The sequence below is a fragment of the Tursiops truncatus genome, chromosome 12, assembly GCF_011762595.2.
Source record: "Tursiops truncatus isolate mTurTru1 chromosome 12, mTurTru1.mat.Y, whole genome shotgun sequence".
Lineage (NCBI taxonomy): Eukaryota > Metazoa > Chordata > Mammalia > Artiodactyla > Delphinidae > Tursiops > Tursiops truncatus.
This window is the reverse complement of record NC_047045.1, coordinates 37,785,964-37,805,457: the sequence shown is the minus strand read 5'-3', so window position 1 is coordinate 37,805,457 and position 19,494 is coordinate 37,785,964. Positions and strand designations below refer to the sequence as shown.

General features: G+C 45.4%; 1 protein-coding gene across 1 annotated transcript in view; it reads left to right on the top strand.

Moving 5' to 3' along the window:
• The window catches only part of LOC101321093 (uncharacterized), a 265,172-nt gene that overhangs the window by 203,027 nt on the left and 42,651 nt on the right, over positions 1 to 19,494 (top strand).

Sequence of the window (19,494 nt, the reverse complement as noted above, 5' to 3'; positions counted from 1 at the left end):
GAACATTGCGGGGTGTGTATGTTTTCGAATTATGGTTTTCTCCGGATATATGCCCAGGAGTGGGATTGCTGGATCATATGGTAGTTCTATTTTTAGTTTTTTGTTTTTGTGGTTTTTTTTTTTTTTTTTGCGGTTCGCGGGCCTCTCACTGTTGTGGCCTCTCCCGTTGTGGAGCACAGGCTCCGGACGCGCAGGCTCAGCGGCCATGGCTCACGGGGCCAGCCGCTCCGCGGCATGCGGGATCCTCCCAGACCGGGGCACGAACACGTGTCCCCTGCATCGGCAGGCGGACTCTCAACCACTGCGCCACCAAGGAAGCCCTGTTTGTAGTTTTCTAAGGAGTCTCCATACTGTTCTCCATAATGGTTGTACCAGTTTACATTTGCACCAACAGTGTAGGAGGGTTCTAAGGTGACTTCTAACGTAAGTGAAGGTAACACTCCTCTCTTCTCCTTCAGCACAAATGGACTTCGTTCTGAAGTCGTGGTGGGCAGCCTGTGTCCTGGGGGCCCTGGAAAGAGACCCTGTCTATTTGCCCTGAGTCAACAGGGACCAGAGACCTTCCTCTCATCTTTTTGGCGGGTCTAGGCTGCCGTGCTCCTGCAGCCTTCACTGCACAATTTCTTTCCCCTCACGCTAGTTGAGTTGAGCATTCACTTGTGGGTCTGCATGTCAGTTGATACTCAGTGAATCATGTGGTTTATAGACGTAGAGATGTCATATGAACCTGGAATATCTTTCCTCTTGGCCTCCACAGCCCAGGTGATCTGTATGCCTCTCTTCAGCTCCTTTCCTTTTCAGGAAAAAAAAGTGATTAAGAGGTAAAAGAATACACCTTGAGAGGGAGGTTTGCTGGAGCAAAAGCTCTTCCCGGCTTTAACGTCCTGTCAGGTGCCCAGTCTGTCCCCGCTCTTAGAGATTGTTCCAGATCTTAGATACTCGGCCGCTGTGCCCAGAGGCGAATCTAGCCTGGGCAGCAGCCAGACTCATAGATCTTCCAGCTGCCTCGCTGCCTCCCTTGAGAGTGGACGCCCTTGAGTATCACGAGTTTGTGGCGGAGACTGAGTGTCTTAATTGCTGGAAGAAAGATCAACTTCCTTGGCCTTGTTTACGTGTCGCAAACTGGCAGTCGTGACCTCCAGGTGAGTTACAGGAGACTGGGAAGAGGTTGCATTGCCAAGACCTTGAGCAGCTGTGTAGTGCTGGAAGCAAACCTAGCTTTATGGGGCCCCTTGTCTTGCGGGTCACACCCACCTCCCTCTTCTGGTGTCCACCTCAGTTCTCCTGCTGACCCTCTCCCTCCCTCAGCCTCCTTGGTCAGCTCAGGCCCCACAAGTGTCCCTCATCCTGACCCTTTCCTCCCTGGGACCCACTCCTTTGCTCGTTTGCAGGACTGTAGGAAAAAGAGGCCTAAGGGCCTCTCATACGAACCTAAGAAATGAGCAAAGGAATTGGGGGTGTGTCTGTTTCTCAGGAGGAGACCCACTCTCCTCCCTTCCCCCTGCTGCCTCCCCAGAGAGCGTGGCGGCTCTCCTGGCTAGCTGCAGTTCTCTGAAAACCATTAGGTCAGCCTCCTTTGGACAAGGTTATGAAGAAGGTTAAGTGTACTTCAGCCCCTGGCTTCCCTTTCTGAAACATCTTTTTCACTCTCTGCTCCAGCCCGCATCCCCCAATCCAACTCTTTCCTATGAAAACGTCTTTCTGTGAAAATCTCCCCCATCATTTCTTTATTCTGCTAAGATGTAAAGTCAGTGCTTTACCCTCCTGAGAGATATTTGTATTTTAAGCCTCATCACTAATTGCGGAGTGAGCGAGAGTCTCTGTCCTCTGCTAAAGGAATTTCAGGCATATGCCAGCCCATGGGAGGATTTGGGAAGAGATAGTGCCTTCTGTGATGTTCAGATCACACTGGCACTGAGCTCCCTGTGCCACAAAAAGGTCAGTTTGAAGTCTGCTGCTTGGTTGAAAATTTTCTTCTAGTCTTAAGGATTTTTGAAAACTCTTTCAATGTTGTACTATGGGATGCTAACTTAAGAGGAAAAAAAATCCTCCATAGATTATTTGAGAGTATCACTTAAAATTTATAAATGAGGGAACTAATTCTATACTCTGCCACGACAATTTAACTTGGTTAGGTCATCTTACACTAAATGTGGATGATTTTTAATGACATCTTATATAACGTTACTCACTAGTAATTGATGTGGATGGAGAGTGTTCAGCTGAAAAAGACTTAAGTCTTTTTTCTTGGCTACTAGAGTGGGATTCATTGATCAGCAGCATCGATGGCACCTGAGAGCTTGTTGGGCTACAGACGCCCAGGCTACACACCTGAGTTGATGTATCAAATCTGCATCTTAAGATCTTCCAGGTGATTTGTATTCATATTAAAGTTTGAAAAGAAACACTGGCTAGGGACTTCCCTGGTGGCCCAGTGGTTAAGACTCTGTGCTTCCACTGTAGGGTGCATGGGTTTGATCCCTGGTCAGGGAACTAAGATCCCGCATGTTACGCAGCGTGGCCAAAAGAAAGAAAGAAAGAAAGAAAACCAGGCCACCTATTGGAATTCCCTGATAGCCTTTAAAATCTACAGCGACTTGGACTCCACCTCCAAAGTCTTTTCAACATGTTGGGAGTAGAGCCCAGTGAATTCTGTATTTTTAAAAATCTCCTCAGGAACAGTCAAGTTTGGGAACCATCAATCTGGTCCATCTTTTCTGATGAGGAAAATGACCACCAGGGTGGTGAAATGACCTATCCAAATTATCAACAGATTAAAATCCAGACCCTGGACCCCCAGGCCAATCTAGCCTACACAAAAAATGTCACATTATCACATGAGATTGAAAAGACTGTACGTCTGTGGTCCTTGTCCCAAGAAATAGAAGGGATTTTGTCGGACACAACACTGAAGCTTGGCAGTAATACGAAGGAATTAGAGAACTTGAGACCGGCTCTCAAAACGCTTCTGATTCAACGGGGCAAAGAAGATGGTGGCCATCCCATTAAATAAAAACGTACATAAAGGAACCTATACGTGCAATTTGCCGCTCCAGACTTGTGTATGTGCACATGCACGTGTTGGGATTGTTTTCCCCTCCATAACCCCATAGCATTTTGTTTCCCTAGTGGACCACTTCCAACCTCCGCTTCTTTCAGAAATCTTTGTGTTAAGCTTTACGCTCAGCGCAAGTGCCGAACCTTCTCTTAATGACTGTTGTAGCCGGGCTGTCATTTCTCCGCGCACGGTAGGAACTCAGTAGCGTTTGAGGGATGGAATGCAGGATGGGGGGGCTGTCCTTGAAGTAGTCATGTGATCAATTACTTAATGCTCAATAGGTGCATTATGCTGAACTAAGTGGTGAGTAGAATACCAAGTTTATAAAACACAGTCCTGCCCCAAGAATGTTTATCATCTCGTAGGTGAGACTATGCATGGTCTCAAAAATATAACTAAGCTGATTAGGTAGTATGTAATAAGGGCCAACTGAAGAATGTAGCACCAACCCTACCAGACCCCAACATTCTCTAATACCTTAAAATGACTTCATTTTCTTAAAATAGAATCCATGAATTAAATAACTAGAATCCATGAATAATATAACTAACTCAATCTGTATAATGAATTCCTTAATTCTGATATGAAGGAATAAAATCAATTTGTAATAAAACAACATATTTCAATATATAAATGCTCAGGCATATTTATACCAAAAACCAATGAAGTCGTCAGATATAAAATCACTGTACTGGGACAGCTACCAAGGCACACTGATACAGATATATTGTCCTGGAGACTGAAATACTGTAAGCAGCATTCCTGTCAATAATGTGCTTCCAAAATGAAGAACGGGGCTTCCCTGGTGGCGCAGTGGTTGAGAGTCCGCCTGCCGATGCAGGGGACGCGGGTTCGTGCTCCGGTCCGGCAAGATCCCACATGCCGCGGAGCAGCTGGGCCCGTGAGCCATGGCCGCTGAGCCTGCGCGTCCGGAGCCTGTGCTCCGCAACGGGAGAGGCCACAGCAGTGAGAGGCCCGCGTACCAGAAAAAAAAAAAGAAAAGAAAAACGAAGGTAAAATTCTGAACAAAACAAAGCACAGTCTTCCCTGAATTCTCAGAAGTTGAATTCCTAGAAAATTGAGTGTATATTAAAACTGTGCAAACAATACTTTGTGTCTGTGTGGAAAAAGGAATTCAGTTCCGGGTTCAGATAATTAAAAATAGGTTTTTCACCAACCTGCCTGCCTGGCGGCGCTTTAGAAAGTTATGTGATGTATGAACCAAGTCTTCCTTATGTGGAGCTGTGCTCTACACTGCAGGCTGCCCAGCATTCTCCCGCCCAGCACCCACCATGGTGACAACTCCCAAATCCCCCTATACATTTCCAAAGCACCTGTAGGGGGTAACAACTCCCACTGAGAGCCACTGGTAGAGAAGGTCAGTGCGGGTAGAGCAGTGTTTCTCAAACTTCAGTGTGCTCCGGAGTCTCCTGGGATTCTTCCTAAGATGCAGATGCAGGAGGTCTGCGGTGGAGCCTGGGACTCTGCATTTCCACCACAGCCCCAGCTGATGCTGGAGAGATCAGAGGAGGAAGAAACGACCTTTGGCTCAAGGAGCAAGGACCTCACAGAAGAGAAAGGAACACAAACAGAGGCTTGAAGAACAAACGGCTGTGGCGCTGATGACGTCACATGAGGCCCAGGCAGCTGGGAGGCAGGCCCTGGAGAGGTCCAGTAGCAAACAGTGCCCCAAGCCAGTTAACAGCGTTGCGCTGACAGCTACAGTACTGCTCACCAGGCGGGGTAAAAATAACAACTCCCTATTGGGGTTGGGTCTGCCAGACTCTGGTTAAGTTCTTTTCTTTCAATAAATCCAGCAGCTTCCCCTTTGATAAATACTGTCAAGGCTGGAACACGTGGTGCTAACAAAATATGGTTTCAATTTGGGGCCCACTGCACTCGTGGTTAAATATTGTGCGTGTGTGTACAAAAGTCGACTCAGAGCCAGCCAACTTAATATACCTGGGCTGAAAATGGTTCCATCCAGGAGGATTCAGTTATACAGATTCTGCTGCTCTGAAAGACAACCTAATCCCCATCGTCAATTTTAATGCTCCAGAACTTCTCGTGAGCATGGAAGCTTTTTAAGCTCAGCCAGTTGTGCACTTGCATCCCGGGCAGAAGCAGTGCACGCTTGTTTTCCTGATATTTTTATGCCTGCTTTATGTTCATATGTTGTTTGACATTCAGAAAAAAACACCCTGTTTTCATCAACAACTCAACACTGCATTTAAACCTGATGGTCCTTAGCTTTGTAGGAAAGGGAGGTGGAGGCAGAGGGGGAAGACAGTGTGGGGAGAGGAAACGAGAATCATAGTTTAGCAACAGACGGAGGTTTGTTCTGGTGGGATTTGTTTCTGGGAACACAGAAACTCTCGGTGTTTTTGTCAATCTGCATGTGCCGGTCTTGGAACGGCTCAGTGAAAGAAGGAAACTGGCTAAACAAGTTTCGGAGGTGGACCCTACTGGTAACTGCACCTCTAGCTCATCGTGAATAATGAAGAAGTCTGCTCCATAGTCCAAGTAGGTCACAGGAACTGCACGGAGGCAATTGCCCAGCAAACCAAAGATTACAGCACCTGGCCAATAAACTTATCGGGGAAACAAAGCTGAGAACGAGGTCAGCGGCAGGTGTCCTCGGCACGGTGGGATGCAGAGCAAGTGAAGAAGCTGGGTGGGCGGTGGGGGGGGGAGGAAAGAGGGGGAAACTACCAGAATATCTCTATGCTTCAGAAGACAAGCTCATCAGGAAGGTGAGGCTGAGGCGAGTGAGCTGAGTTGTTTCATCAAGCAAGCAAGGAGGAACTGATTTCCTGAAAAGACTAGGAATTTATCACCAAGGGCACCCGGGTATGAAAAGAGCTGACAGGAATTTTTTCCAGAGGCATCTTCCATGTTGCATTTTTAAATTCGTCAGAAGTATATTTCTCTTTTTATGATTAGATGTAATTGCAGTGACAGAAAAAGCCTGAAATGCTGCGAGCAGCGACTTTCAAGTCAGCCACTGGTTACAGAGGGAGCTTTGAAGGGGGCAAAGCATTGTGGAAATTCTGAAACTTTGAATATCCGTACTTTTTTTTTTTGTGGCAAAAGTGAGGCATGCTTATTGTAAAAAAAAAAAAAGTGAGATCCTAAAAAGCACAGACGTTTTTGAAAAATTGGGGAGAGTTCTCTTCATTGCTTAGGGAAGCAATTAAGCCCCTTTCACTGGGCTATCTTAGAACCATTAGGTTCAAGTTAGAACGTGCTTAGGAGCAGTCAGTGGGGACTGAGTGGATTGAGAGACTCCAGAGGTATTTTTCGCTGGTCTCTGAAGTCGGCTATGTTTTCTCTGGTTTCCTGGAGGGGGAGAGAAAAGGAAGCCTCCACTTCCCCAGCCCCCTCCCCAACCCCCCCCCCCCCCCCCCCCCCCCCCCCCCCCCCCCCCCCGCCAAATGCTGCTGGAGGTTTGGAGCAGTGGCAGGTGCCGGTCAGGCACTGGCCGAGCCAAGCGGACGTTCGGAAGCGCTGCTGCATTTGGCGCAGTTGTTGTTTTTCCTTGGATTGCTTCCTCACTCATGGAAGAGATGGAGAGGGGGGCCTGGCAATTGATCTGGGAAAAGAATTCAGAACTCTAACGGTATAGAGAGCGTGTACCATTAGGAAGGGCGGGGGAGAGGAGGATTTGTTCTCGAGCATTCATCACAGTGATGAAATGCTATAGGGACAAGAGGTCAGTGGGCATTTAACCCAAACCAAATTTAGCAAGTGGAACAAGCCTCTCATTGGAGGCCCGGATTCCACATTAAAAGCCATTCTCCACCTGATACCTTTAAAGATACCGCTGTGGTATCTAAATTTCATGGATTTTACTCATGCCAGGTGCCCAAGCACAGTCACCATGAAGCAATGACACAGCATAGCCCAGCCTCCAGCGGCCCTAAGCCAAGGGGCTAAGTGGAGAGAGAGGCAGGGTTTTCCTTTAGGCCCCCTGCTTCTCTACTTGTAGCCTTTTAACCCCTTCCGGGTACCTTGGTTCCAGTCTCCTCCAATAACAACCTTAGTGGGCTTCCGTTGTTTCTGCCCCAGCGTGTGTCTGCCCTTCCAGTGAATAAGAATCCAGACATTTATCAGGGGAAGTGCCCCTTCCCCCCTCTCAGTCCGTGGGGGTCTGATGAAACTGACACCCCTCTGACTGGGGAGTGGAGCATATGAGGCGCGCTGAGGCCAATCATTTCATCCTGTTTCATGGCCACGTGATTGCTTCCGATGGGCCCATGACCCAGGCAGAACCTATGAGAGGCAGTGAGATTTTCATGGGTATTTCTGGAAAATAGGCTTGCACTTTCTCCTCTGGACTGGACACTTGAGAGGACGCAGGGCTGAAGCTGCTGCCATCCTCTTGCAGTCACAGGAAGCTGAGATTAATTCTGTCAATGCAACAGGCAGGTCTGAAAGCTGGGAACAGAAATAAAAAAACAAACCCCAAATCCCTCCATTCTGGGCTTCCCTGGTGGCGCAGTGGTTAAGAATCTGCCTGCCAATGCAGGGGACACGGGTTTGAGCCCTGGTCCAGGAAGATCCCACATGCCGCAGAGCAGCTAAGCCCGTGCACCACAACTACTGAGCGTGCACTCTAGAACCCGTGAGCCACAACTAGTGAGTCCATGTGCCACAACTACTGAAGCCCACATGCCTAGAGCCCGTGCTCCACAACAACAGAAGCCACCGCAACGAGAAGCCCGCACACTGCAACGAAGAGTAGCCCCCGCTCGCCGCAACTAGACAAAGCCCATGCACAGCAATGAAGACCCAACACAGCCAAAAATAAATAAAATAAAATAAATAAATTTATTTAAAAAAAAGAAAAACCTGCATTCTGATGATACTATATGAGGTCTAAAAACCGCTATGCCTAGAGCCAGCCCTACCATGGAGTGTTAAGCTAGGCTTTTCAATAAATTCTCCTTTTGCTTACACCAAAATTGTGTCAGGTTTTCTACCACTTGTAATCAGAATTCAGATACACCCAAGAACCTCTTGTTCCTTCTCACTAACCCCTATCAAAATCTTCTTTCATGAAAGGATTGTCCATTCTAAATTATGAACAACTGATAATGCTTCAAAGTATGGCTCCTTCAAGAGAATTTCCAGTTTTCAGCAAATTTTCATTAGCAAATATTGAGCCCCTTCTGGTGCAAAGAGACGCAGGAGAGTATGTTAGGAGGAAAGGAGAGCCAAGCTTTCCCACTGAACTCAGTATTTTAGTGTCTAGTTTTGGCCATTCAGATCAGTTCCAGCTTTTGATAATGGCTGAGTAAATACTATCTGACTAATCCTTCTGCCAAAAACAATGATAAGTTCTGGACCTAAAACAAGACAATAACAAAACCTGTTCTAAGGTCCTGGAGGACAACCAAAACGGTTTCGTTCTGAAGACAAAAACTGGAGAAGATATGATCCTTGAAAAAAGTGGGGGGGGGGATCCCACTGGGCGAGGTCCATGTTGATCAGGCGTTTCCTCTGGCAGTACTCTCCTCTTCCCAGGATGGCAAGAGACAGAGCTCAAGTGGAAAGTGGCAGCCCTATGAGCTGAGGAGGCAGAAGCTGGGGTTTGGGGCTTCCCCAGAAAGGAGGGAGCCTCAGAGGGGGAGCTCCAAAGTCTATGTACAAACTTCCCTCAGCTCCTCAGCTGACTCTTGCACGGTGCATGTGCAGAGTGAGGTGCAGGGAGCCCAGGGAAGAGCAATAGCTGGAAGGCTGAAATGATGGCTGCTCTGTGTTGGAAGATGGAGCTTAGAGTTCAATTCCTCCCCAGTTAGAGTGGTGTGGCAAATACCCAAGACTTTCCACGGAGGCCACAGAGGGCACACCTTAGGAGTAAGGACTACTTCCCAGGACTGAAGGTTATGCCCTAGGAGTAAAGGCAAAACCCAAATAGACCCACCTTAACAGATCTTAAAACCAATTATTCACAGCTACACTATTCAATACAATAACCTCCATGTACATGTGGCATTTGAAATTTGATTAAAATTAAATAAAACTTAAATTGCAGTTCCTTAGTCACTAGCTACATTTTAAAGGCTTATAGCCACTTGTGGTTAATGTCCATTATAGTGGACTGCACAGAGTATAGAACATGTCTATACGGCATTTGAATGCCATAGCTCTAGGGGCTCAAGGTGGTATGCTAGAAATTTAACTGCTTACAACAAATCTCAACTTTCTTTAAAGAAAGATAGCAGAATCTAAAGTCTCTTTAATTTACTGTCCATAAGGCTCAGTATACAATAAAAACATTACTCAATGTGCAAAGAAGCAGGAAAATGTACTCCATAATGAAGGGAAACAATAGTCAATAAACACAGACCCACATAGGACCCAGATGTTAGAATTAACTAAGTCTTAATAATTATGATAAATATGTTAAGGAATCTGTGGGAAATATGTGAATAGTAGGTGAAGAGATGGGAAATTTCAGAAAAGATATGTAAACTTGAAAAAAGAGTCAAATGGAAATCCTAGGACTGAAAAATACAATATATGAAATTGAAGACTCATTGGTTAGGCACAATGAACACAACACATGAAATTATCAGTGAATCTATAGAAAAGTCAATGGATATTATCTAAACAAAGAGGAAAAGAAAGATTAAAAGAAAAAGAATAGGGCCTTAATAACCTGTGGGATAGTATCAAGCCATCTAATGTACATGTAATTAGAGTCCCAGAAGGAGGGGAGAGAGCAGATGAAGAAGAAAAAGTATTTGAAGAAATATTGGAATTTTTTTAAATTTGATGAAAAATAGTAATGTCAGCAAACCTCAAATAGGATAATTTCAGGCATTTAGATATCTTTGACCCAAACCCCAGCCCCACCCACTCACTGACAAGATATAAAACTTCTGGGGTAGGATACAAATACTGAGAGGCAGTGGTGATGCTGACAGAATTCCAAAGATGTCATCCCAGAATTTGGCTAACTCCAGAAAGCAACTCTAAGGTACACTTTTCTCACGTTCCTCTTTCAGGCCACCCTGAGATGGGGTCTCCAAACATTTTACCTTGATTTGACTCCAGCTTAACTTCAACTTGAACGTCATATTATATTTAGATGGAGAATAACTGATTTCTAAGAGGTAGAGAAAATGGGGTGGGGTGGGGAAGAAACAACGGAAAGCTAACTCAAAGCACAAATAACCTCATATCAGGAATCAGGTTGAGGGAGGGGAAATAGAGGAAAGATTGGCAGGAATTACCCCTAATCACTCACATTCCTGCTGGGTTCTCCTCTGCTACACAGCTCAGGCACTTGTGAGTACCTGTGATACCTGGGAGGCTTTCCATGGCCAATAATAACAATTTTAAAAAATTAAAAAACAAACTGTACCAAACTGACTTAAAGATAAAGAAATTCATTATCTCACAAAACTGAAATTTCCAGAGGTAGGGTGGGCTCCAGGGCTGGTTGATTCAGCAACTCCACCATGTCAACAAGGACCCATGTTTCCTCCTTCCCTGTTCTGCTGTTCTCTGCAAAGCCTTCACCTTAAGATTGACTCCCTTCAGGTTTTAAGAAATCTGCTGGGGCACGGGGCTACGTGTATAGATTTGTTCACATCTAGCATGAGGAAGAAAAAGCAAGAAAACTCCTCCTTGAAGCAAGGACTATAAATCCTTCCCTTTGGTCTGATTCAGCTAACTTAAGTTGTGCCTATAATGAAAAAGGTATTTATCTTAAATATTGAGGGCTCTCACAACAACAGCAACAAAATTCCCAACAATAATCACAGACAACATGGGCGAGAGAACACTGAATTGAAGGTTATGTGAAGAGTTTTGACTGAGAGTACCCAAAGGGCAAGAACTTGTTATGTGACTGCTCTAAGTCATCCTGTTGCATAAAGAAACCAGTTTGTTTAGTGCGTCTTTCACATGTGATTAGATACTGAGTTGGCGTGTTCACCATGGTGCGTGAGTATCCTTAGGAATGAGAAAAAACAACAGCATACACTGGCGATCTGTTTGTCAAGAGGAGGTCACAGCCTGCCTACGAAGAATTAGTAACCAAGTCAAACGGAAAGGAAAAAAGCTTATTGGGAAAGTCAAGGGGAAAATTGGTGAGTTCAGTTTCACCGTTTACACATTGACTTTTATTTTGCTTAGTGATACCTGCAGCGTTTGTTTAGCCATCTATGGTGCAGCTAAAAAATCCTGAAAGTTTACTCTCATGTCATCTTTTTTATTGAGAACAGACATCAGTTACACTGTCATCCACCTGGCGATCTTAGAGGCACCCTGGCTGCCCCGTAACCCCATTCATTGCCCTAGATGTGCTGAAAATGGGTAAAGACAGAGGATGGATACCCACGCAGAAGTGAAGTGGGGGTAGAACAGCACAGAGAAATCTTTGGAGGACAAGAGCAAAGGATGTGACAAGGCCGAAAGATGTGGTGAGAGGCAGACAGAAACCCTAGAGAAAACTGGCCTAAACAGTCCTTGGTGGGAGGATTCTTTTTAAGAATCTCCTAACCAAGGAGTTTGGTAAACTAGGCAATATGGAGACAAAGGTAAAACTCATGCCAGACTCAGCAAAAAACAGCTGGAAACAAGGAAGCCCAAGGACAGCCCTGAGCGTGGAGAAAATACTGCTGGTTAGGCATTGTTCCCGAGTCAGACCACACACACAGCGGGTCACTGTTGAAAGTGAAGGACAACTGGGGCTGGCATATGTGTCTGTCTTTGAAAAGCAGTATAATGCTTTCTGGACTTATTATAGATTCTATACTTATTTCGAATCTTCCTAATGGCACCTTTTTTTTTTTTTTTTTTTTTTTTACAATCCGTGACCCAAACGTACTCAAGTTGAAGCCTCCTCCTTCATCCCTGGTCACTTCTGCTGTCTCTGCTTGCATCGGCCCCCTGGAGAACCTCTGTCTCCTGGCCTGAGTTGAAACTCAGCTCTACCCAGAGGGTATCACTTCTTTTGCAGCTCTCTGAAGTATTCTTCCGCAGCCCACACCCCCAGGATGACGGGTGGGAATAGCCCGCTCCTCATTCCCTGGAGCAGAGTCCAAACATTCCTGTAAAAATGGCTGCTCTCTGAAGTGCTGGTGTCGTTGACAGCCACTGGCCGCTGGAACACTCCCTCTGCTTCCCTGAGAACTTTGCCTCCTAACGCACACTATTCCCTCACACCTCAACTCTGCCATATTCCTGGAAGACGTGAGGGTACCCACGGATGACCCAGTCCGTACTCTGGCCTCCCAGTTCCTTAATCTACCCTGCCACCTCCAGCACCTACTTCTCTGTCACACTGTGGACTTTGTCATCTGTCAAAACTCCCCTCTGTTCACAATCCCCTCTCATTCTAGTCTAGTCTGCTTGCTCACCTAGTCTGTGCCCCAACCCTACTGAGGCCCTTAGCCTCCTGGCCCCTCTACTTTTCCTTATCCATCAACCCACTCTATCTGTTTCCCTTTGAAGCCACGTTAGATACATGGTCCATTATGTCAATCACTATCTCACCAACACCGAAAACTTACTGGTCTATTTTGTCCTTTTATCACTTTTACCTGGGGAAAAAGTCAGTCCTAGAAGAACTCAACCATAGCCCTTTTCACATCTCTGCCTAGGCAGAAAAGCACGACTCGAGAAGAACCCCCCAGCCTAGCAGAGTCTTCTTCATTATCACCTCCACCCCTGAGGAATCCCACTGTCCTCTTGTCCACTCACCTTTCAGTCTCTGAACAACCATTTCAAACTTTCCTCTTCAAGCCTTTAGTCCCCATCTCATCCCTCTCTAGTGCCAGGTGTCTTTGTTCCTACTTCACAGAAGAAATAGAGGCCCTCAGGTGGGAATTATCTCACTTCCTGCCACCTGCACCCATAACCCAGCCTGCACCTGTACTAGCTCCTGAGCCCATTCTCTGCACCTCCCTCCTGACAAAATGGAAGTGATGTCCCTCCTCCTTGAAAGGTCAGTTCCCTTCCCAAGGCCATGGATTCCAACCTTCTCAGAAAATGTGTGTTACCAACCATCTCACCTTTTCTAGCCTTGATCAGTTCCCCTCTAATGGATTCTTTTCATCAGCATCTAAACGTGCTCTAGTCACTCCTATTCTTAAAAAATCCCGCTCCCAGACCCCCAATTTCCTTCCTGGTTCTACGCTTTTCCTCTCCTCCCCTTCACACCCAAACTGCTTGGGAGAGCTGTGCACAGTCATTGTTTGCCCTCATTCAGCACCTGTTTACCCATCAGCCCGGTTCAGCTGGCATCCTCCCCTACTTCTCTGTTAAAACTATTTTTATCACAGTATCCAGTGGCCTCTACACCCCTACATCTCATGGACACTGCGGAATTTTCACAGTATTTGACCTCTCAGTAGACTGTAGCCAATTTAACCTTCCTTCTTTGGGAAAAACTATTTTTCTTGGTATCTAAGCTGCCATATACTCTCCTGGTTTTTCTCCCACTTCTATGGCTCTATCTCTCTGTCCCTGTGCAGATTTTCCTCTTCTAATTGACCTTTAAACATTGGAACTGCTCAGGTTCAACCCTGGATCCTCTACTTTTCTCACTCTACACTGTCTGCCTAAGTCATCTCACCCACCTTCACGGCCTCATCTCTATCCTCTCAAATTTGTACAACAGCTCAGACTTTTCTCCAATCTCCAGAGCTTCTTGACTACCTGCTTTACATCTATGCTTAGATGACACAAACACATTTGTTTAGAACTAAACTCACGGCCTTTCCCATCATGCCAGAGATCTTGCATTTTCCTCTCCAGATCCACTTTCACAACCCAGGAGGCTGATTTAGTTGACTATATCCACTGGCTCCCTTACCTCTGACTTCCACTTGGGTTTGGCCACTGGGGATCCCTGGGGAGAGGTTGGGAACTGGGGAGAGAGTGAGGTCAAGGTGTTCACTCCCTTAGCTCCCTGTCTGTGAGGTTGCCAGGAGCTGCCTGATTCCCTTAACTGAAGGTCGCTGCTTCTCTTAATGGGGCGTCTCTGCATGACCCTCCTCCTCAAGTCTAGGGCAGTTCTGCTCAGCTGCTACCAGCTCCTGGTTATTGCTTTCTCTCTTGTGATTTCCCTATATTCTGTCTACACCATTGTAAATAGTTCCCTCTTGAAATTATCCTCATTTGAACACCTGCTGTTTCTTTCTGGTACTCGGCTGATAGAGTCATTGATATTAGAAGTTGCACCAAGAAATAGATCCTCATAATGTGCTTCTGGGATTGGGTTGGTCATGTTCGAGGAGCTGAACGATAACCTTGGGAGAATGCGGAGGTTTAAAGGATGGAAATGGACGCTCATCATCCTTGCATGCAGTAGTATCACAATCATTCAGATGATCAGCGGTCATAGCATGGCATGAAGAGTAAGGGGAGTGCAAGACATGGGGAGATCGAGAGGCTGTGGCACTTAGCTGCTCTGAAGGAAGTGATTTTACAGATTATAGAGTCATCTACGTTTTTCTTACAGCTCCAAAGTGCATATATAGGCAAAAAAGATAAGAGTATGAATATATATATGTACATATATATATAATATATATAATATATTTAAGAACACTTGTGGAGAATCGAACCTCCATGGCAAACTTGAAGAAATCTCTTGTCCTGAAGTTCTTACCGCGAACAGCCAAGCCCTGGGTCTCATTGCAAGGGTTGCAGAGTTAAAGTGCCAATGAAAAGTTCAGCCTTTCTAGGTCTCTAATGCTAGTGTAAGGCACTGGTGGGACATGGATAAGGCTGAAAACTTTGAGCTCTAAATGTCCCTGAGCCTTGTTTCTGCAAAACAGTGTTTTCAGTGACTATACATGGAGCAGTTGCCTCGAGAGCTGCTGCTTATTCTCGGGCCCGCACTCTCTCTTCTCTGCCTCCAGCTCTGTAAGAAGAGTTAGAGCTCAATATAGCCCATAAGGAGAAATAGAAAAGTCCTGCTCCAGGGTAAAATAGTCTACCCACCAAGAGAGTTACAAGATCTTGACACGTGGTATCTGGAGGAGTGGGAAGATCATATGTGGGAGGAGACTGTAAGGGTGTTGGGGGAAGATAGTGAGACTCCATCAGGCTGAATGCATTGACACGGGATAGCACCTAGGACTCAGGGTTGGCTCAAGCGCCAGGGAGCGGCGTGAATAGTATGTTGGATTGGATATTAGAGCCTGGAGTCTATGATGGTCTGTGGTTCTTTAGGTCAAAGTTCTGTAAATTCTCTGGCATAATGTAGAACAGTGGTTCAAACAGAGTGGTGACCACATCACCTGGGACCATCAACATCAACTGGGAATGTATTACAGAAATGGAAATTTTTAAATCTTATCCCAGATTTACAGAATTAGAAACTCTGGAGCTGAGGCTTGGGCATTTGCTCTTTCAAAAATGAATCAGGGGCTTCCCTGGTGGCGCAGTGGTTGAGAGTCCGCCTGCCGAGGCAGGGGACATGGGTTCGTGCCCGGGAGGATCCCACATGCCGCAGAGCAACTAAGCCCATGCGCCACCACTACTGACCCTGCGCTCTAGAGCCTGCGAGCCACAACTGCTGAGCCCACGCACCACAGCTGCTGGGGCCCGCACACCTAGAGCCCATGCTCCACAGTGGGAGAGGCCCACACACTGCAGCGAGGAGTGGCCCCTGCTCACCGCAACTAGAGAAAGCCCACGTGCAGCAGCGAAGACCCAATGCAGCCAAAAATAAATAAATTAGTTAATCTTTAAAAAATGCCCTGGGAGGACCCACCGAGGAAGGAAAAAATGCATTGGTAAAGGGCACCAGAATCATTGAAGAGTTCTGAGGTGGCTCTCTGAAGATCGGAAATAACAGAGGACTTCCCTGACAGTCCAGTGGTTAAGACTTTGCCTTCCAATGCAGGGGGTGCGGGTTCGATCCCTGGTCGGGGAGTTAAGATCCCAGACGCCTCGTGGCCAAAAAACCAAAACATAGAACAGAAGCAAAATTGTAACAAATTCAACAAAGACTTTAAAAATGGTCCACATCAAAAAAATGTTAAAAAAAAAAGAAATTACAGTGCTGATGTGGCAATGAAATTGGTTTCTGTGGTCTCTGGTTTCCATCAGAGAGAAGGTAAATGCAATTACCTTAATAAGCCACAGGGATGGAGAAATAGAATTTTATATGCAGGGATCTGTGGCAATCAATGGCTAATTGATCACCTAAAATGAACTGGATGGGCAGTGTACTAAGTTACTTCCTTACAAATGTAGGGAGAAAAATTCTAGCTCTGCTGGGCAGAGACCAAACTTGCATCATCATATTGGGAATATATAGCTTCTTATCCAGTTCCCAGACCTAAGCCAGTTTGCAGACCAAGAACCTTTTGAGAAAGGACCCTGCAACTTACCTCAAGCCTAGAGGGACAAGTGACCATTTATCAGGATGACTGAGTACTGGGGAAAGTGTACTATCCATCTCCTTGGGGGGTTGTTATTGAGCTTATGCTGATCCCTAGATCAGAAATGCCATCTGGGTTCATTAGAGGAATGGCTATTGAGATCAGATGATAGAGCCTTGACCTGAACTAACAAGGGGTCCAGTGAGACCACAGTCCAACGCGATCCCCTGTCCCAGAATGGATCGTTCGAGGAGATGTCCTCAGGAAATGGAATGCTCCTCATGGTGGTTCCCTGAGGGTTATGATGGCAGTGCCACCACCTCCCTGATAAATGATAAATGCCCTACCCCAAATATTAAACCAAAAGCAATATTTTATTCCTGTCCCCACTGGGAAACCCCGAAAGCGTCGCTCTCCAGCTTCCCTCTTACTCTCGGCTCTGCGTTTCTTCCCAGGATGCTCCTCCCTCACTCAACCCTTCGCTCAATGCCTGCTCCGCTGCAGACCACTCCCCTTTCTACATCCTTCCGTTCGTCTCTCAGGCTCCTGTGCTTCGTTGCCTTCACTGAAACTTGCCCTTCCAGTGAGCACCTCCTTGGGCCCAGTTTGCTTGAGGAGATACAGCTTATACTCTAGAGCAGTTGGTTAACCCTCATGTTGGTATATTTAATCTCTCCGTACAATTAAAAAAATGCTTAAAAAAAAAATGCTTAAATCAGGGCTTCCCTGGTGGCGCAGTGGTTGAGAGTCCGCCTGCCGATGCAGGGGACACGGGTTCGTGCCCCAGTCCAGGAAGATCCCACATGCCGCGGAGCGGCTGGGCCCGTGGGCCATGGCCGCTGAGCCTGCGCGTCCAGAGCCTGTGCTCCGCAACGGGAGAGGCCACGACGGTGAGAGGCCTGCGTACCGCAAAAAAAAAAAAAACTTAAATCACAAAAGTCAGACATGTTGGCTGTAAAGCACTGCACCAATACAGACTAAATACGGACTAAAAATGGACTCCCTTTTTCCCTTCCTTCCTCAGAGGTAAGCAGTGTTAAATGTTCTATTTACTCACATGCGCACACAAGCCGATATATGGCTTTGTTTGTTTATCACAAATAGGATAATACCGTACCCATTATTTTGTGACATGCTTTTCTCACTCAACAGTATATCACAGATCTCATATTACATCATATAGATCCACCTTATAGCTTTTTAAAATTAAACTTCATGTTTTGAGATAATAGTAGATTCACAGGCAGTTGTAAGAAATAGTACAGGGAGATCCCATATGCCCTGTAGCAAGTTTCCTCCGATGTAACATCTTGCAAAATTATAGTACAGTATCACAACTAGGATATTGATATTGATACAATTCGTCAATCTTATTCGGACATCCCTAGATTTACTTGTACTCATTTGGGTGTGTGTATGTGTGCGGGTGTGTGTGTGTTCTATGCAGTTTTATCACATGTGCAGTTTCCTGTGTGAACCATCACAGTCAAGGTACGAGCAGTTCCGTCACCATGAGGATCCTTGTGTTGCCCTTTTATACCCACCCCCCTGCCCTCCTGCACCTTCCCTCACTCCTAACTCCTGACAAGCACTCATCTGTTCTCCATTTATATCCTTTGGTCATTTCAGATATGTTCTATAAATGTAATCATATAGTTTATAACCTTTGGGAATTGGCTTTTTCATTTAGCATAACTCCCTGGGGATTCATCCAAGTTGTTGTGTGTATCATATTTTTTCTTGCTGAGCAGTATCCATGATGTGGACGTACCAGTTGGTTTAACCACTCAACCACAGAAGGACAGCTGGATTGTTTCCAGTTTTTGACTGTTATGAATAAAGTTGTTTTGAACATTCATGACAATTTCTGTGTGAACATGAGTTTATATTTCTGTGGGATAAATGTCCATAAGTATAATTGCTGGGTTGTATGGTGATTGCATGTTTAGGGGAAATGGGCACACTCATGCTGCAGGTATAAGTGTAAAGCAGAACAATATTTTAGGAGAGTAAATGGGCAGTGTTTATCATTTTTTTAAATGCATATACATTTTAACTCAATTTTGCTTCTAGGAACCTATCTTATAGAAATATTTGTGTACTTGCTAAAAGATACATGTACCAGGATGTTCATTACAGCATTGTTTGCACTGGGAAAAAAGTTAAAACAACCAAAATGGCCATATAATACTGTATGCTATACCTCTTTCTATTTTTATTTTTGCCATTGAGTAGGTGCAAACTGTCATCTTGTTTTAATTTGAAACTCCTTCTGTAGGAACTAGAGTTCAAGCATTTTTTTCCCCAAGATTTTTGATTATTTGTATTTCTTCTTCTGGCCTAATCTTCACATTCTTTACACAAAATACACACTTGAGTGATTGTTCTTTTATTGATTTTTAGGCATTTTTATACAGTTGATATTGTGGTGTTAACCCCTTACCTGTTGCCCTGCTGCTTGACCTTTGCAACCTAAAACTTTTAGATTTCTGTGAGATCAAATCTGTCACACTTCCCTTTAAGGCTTCTTGTCTTGTTGGGTAGAGCTTTCCTACCTCCCATCGTGGTTTCATTCCTATTTTGTTAGAGTTATGCTATAACATTAGTTTGTCAGATGCCTCAGATCCTTTTGAAAGAGACAGGGGATACCTAGATCCCATAAATAAAGACCAATGCTGTGTGTGATCTGAGAAATAATTTTTATTTATTCATAACTGTCATGTTCCTTGACAAATATAATTCTTGCTGTGCTGTATACATGTTAGAGTGATGCCGGAAGGAGTAATTATGTCATAACTTTAAAGGATTATGAACACCTCAGGGAATGGTGCTGTTTAAACACGTTGCTAATACCGTGTTTGCACATTTTTCAAACTGCTCTAATTACGTCCACGTGGCTCGGCAGCCTGGCTTGGACTGGCCTCCTCTGAGAAGGGTGGAGAATGAGAGGAGGTCAGAATCTTAATCCACGAGAGGTTGTTTAGGCAAGGAAGTCATTTATCTTGCTGTGGACACAATGAAGAGCTCGCCATCCAGCAATTTGTAATTGATCACAGTTATGTTGCCCAGTGGGGGTCAGGGGAG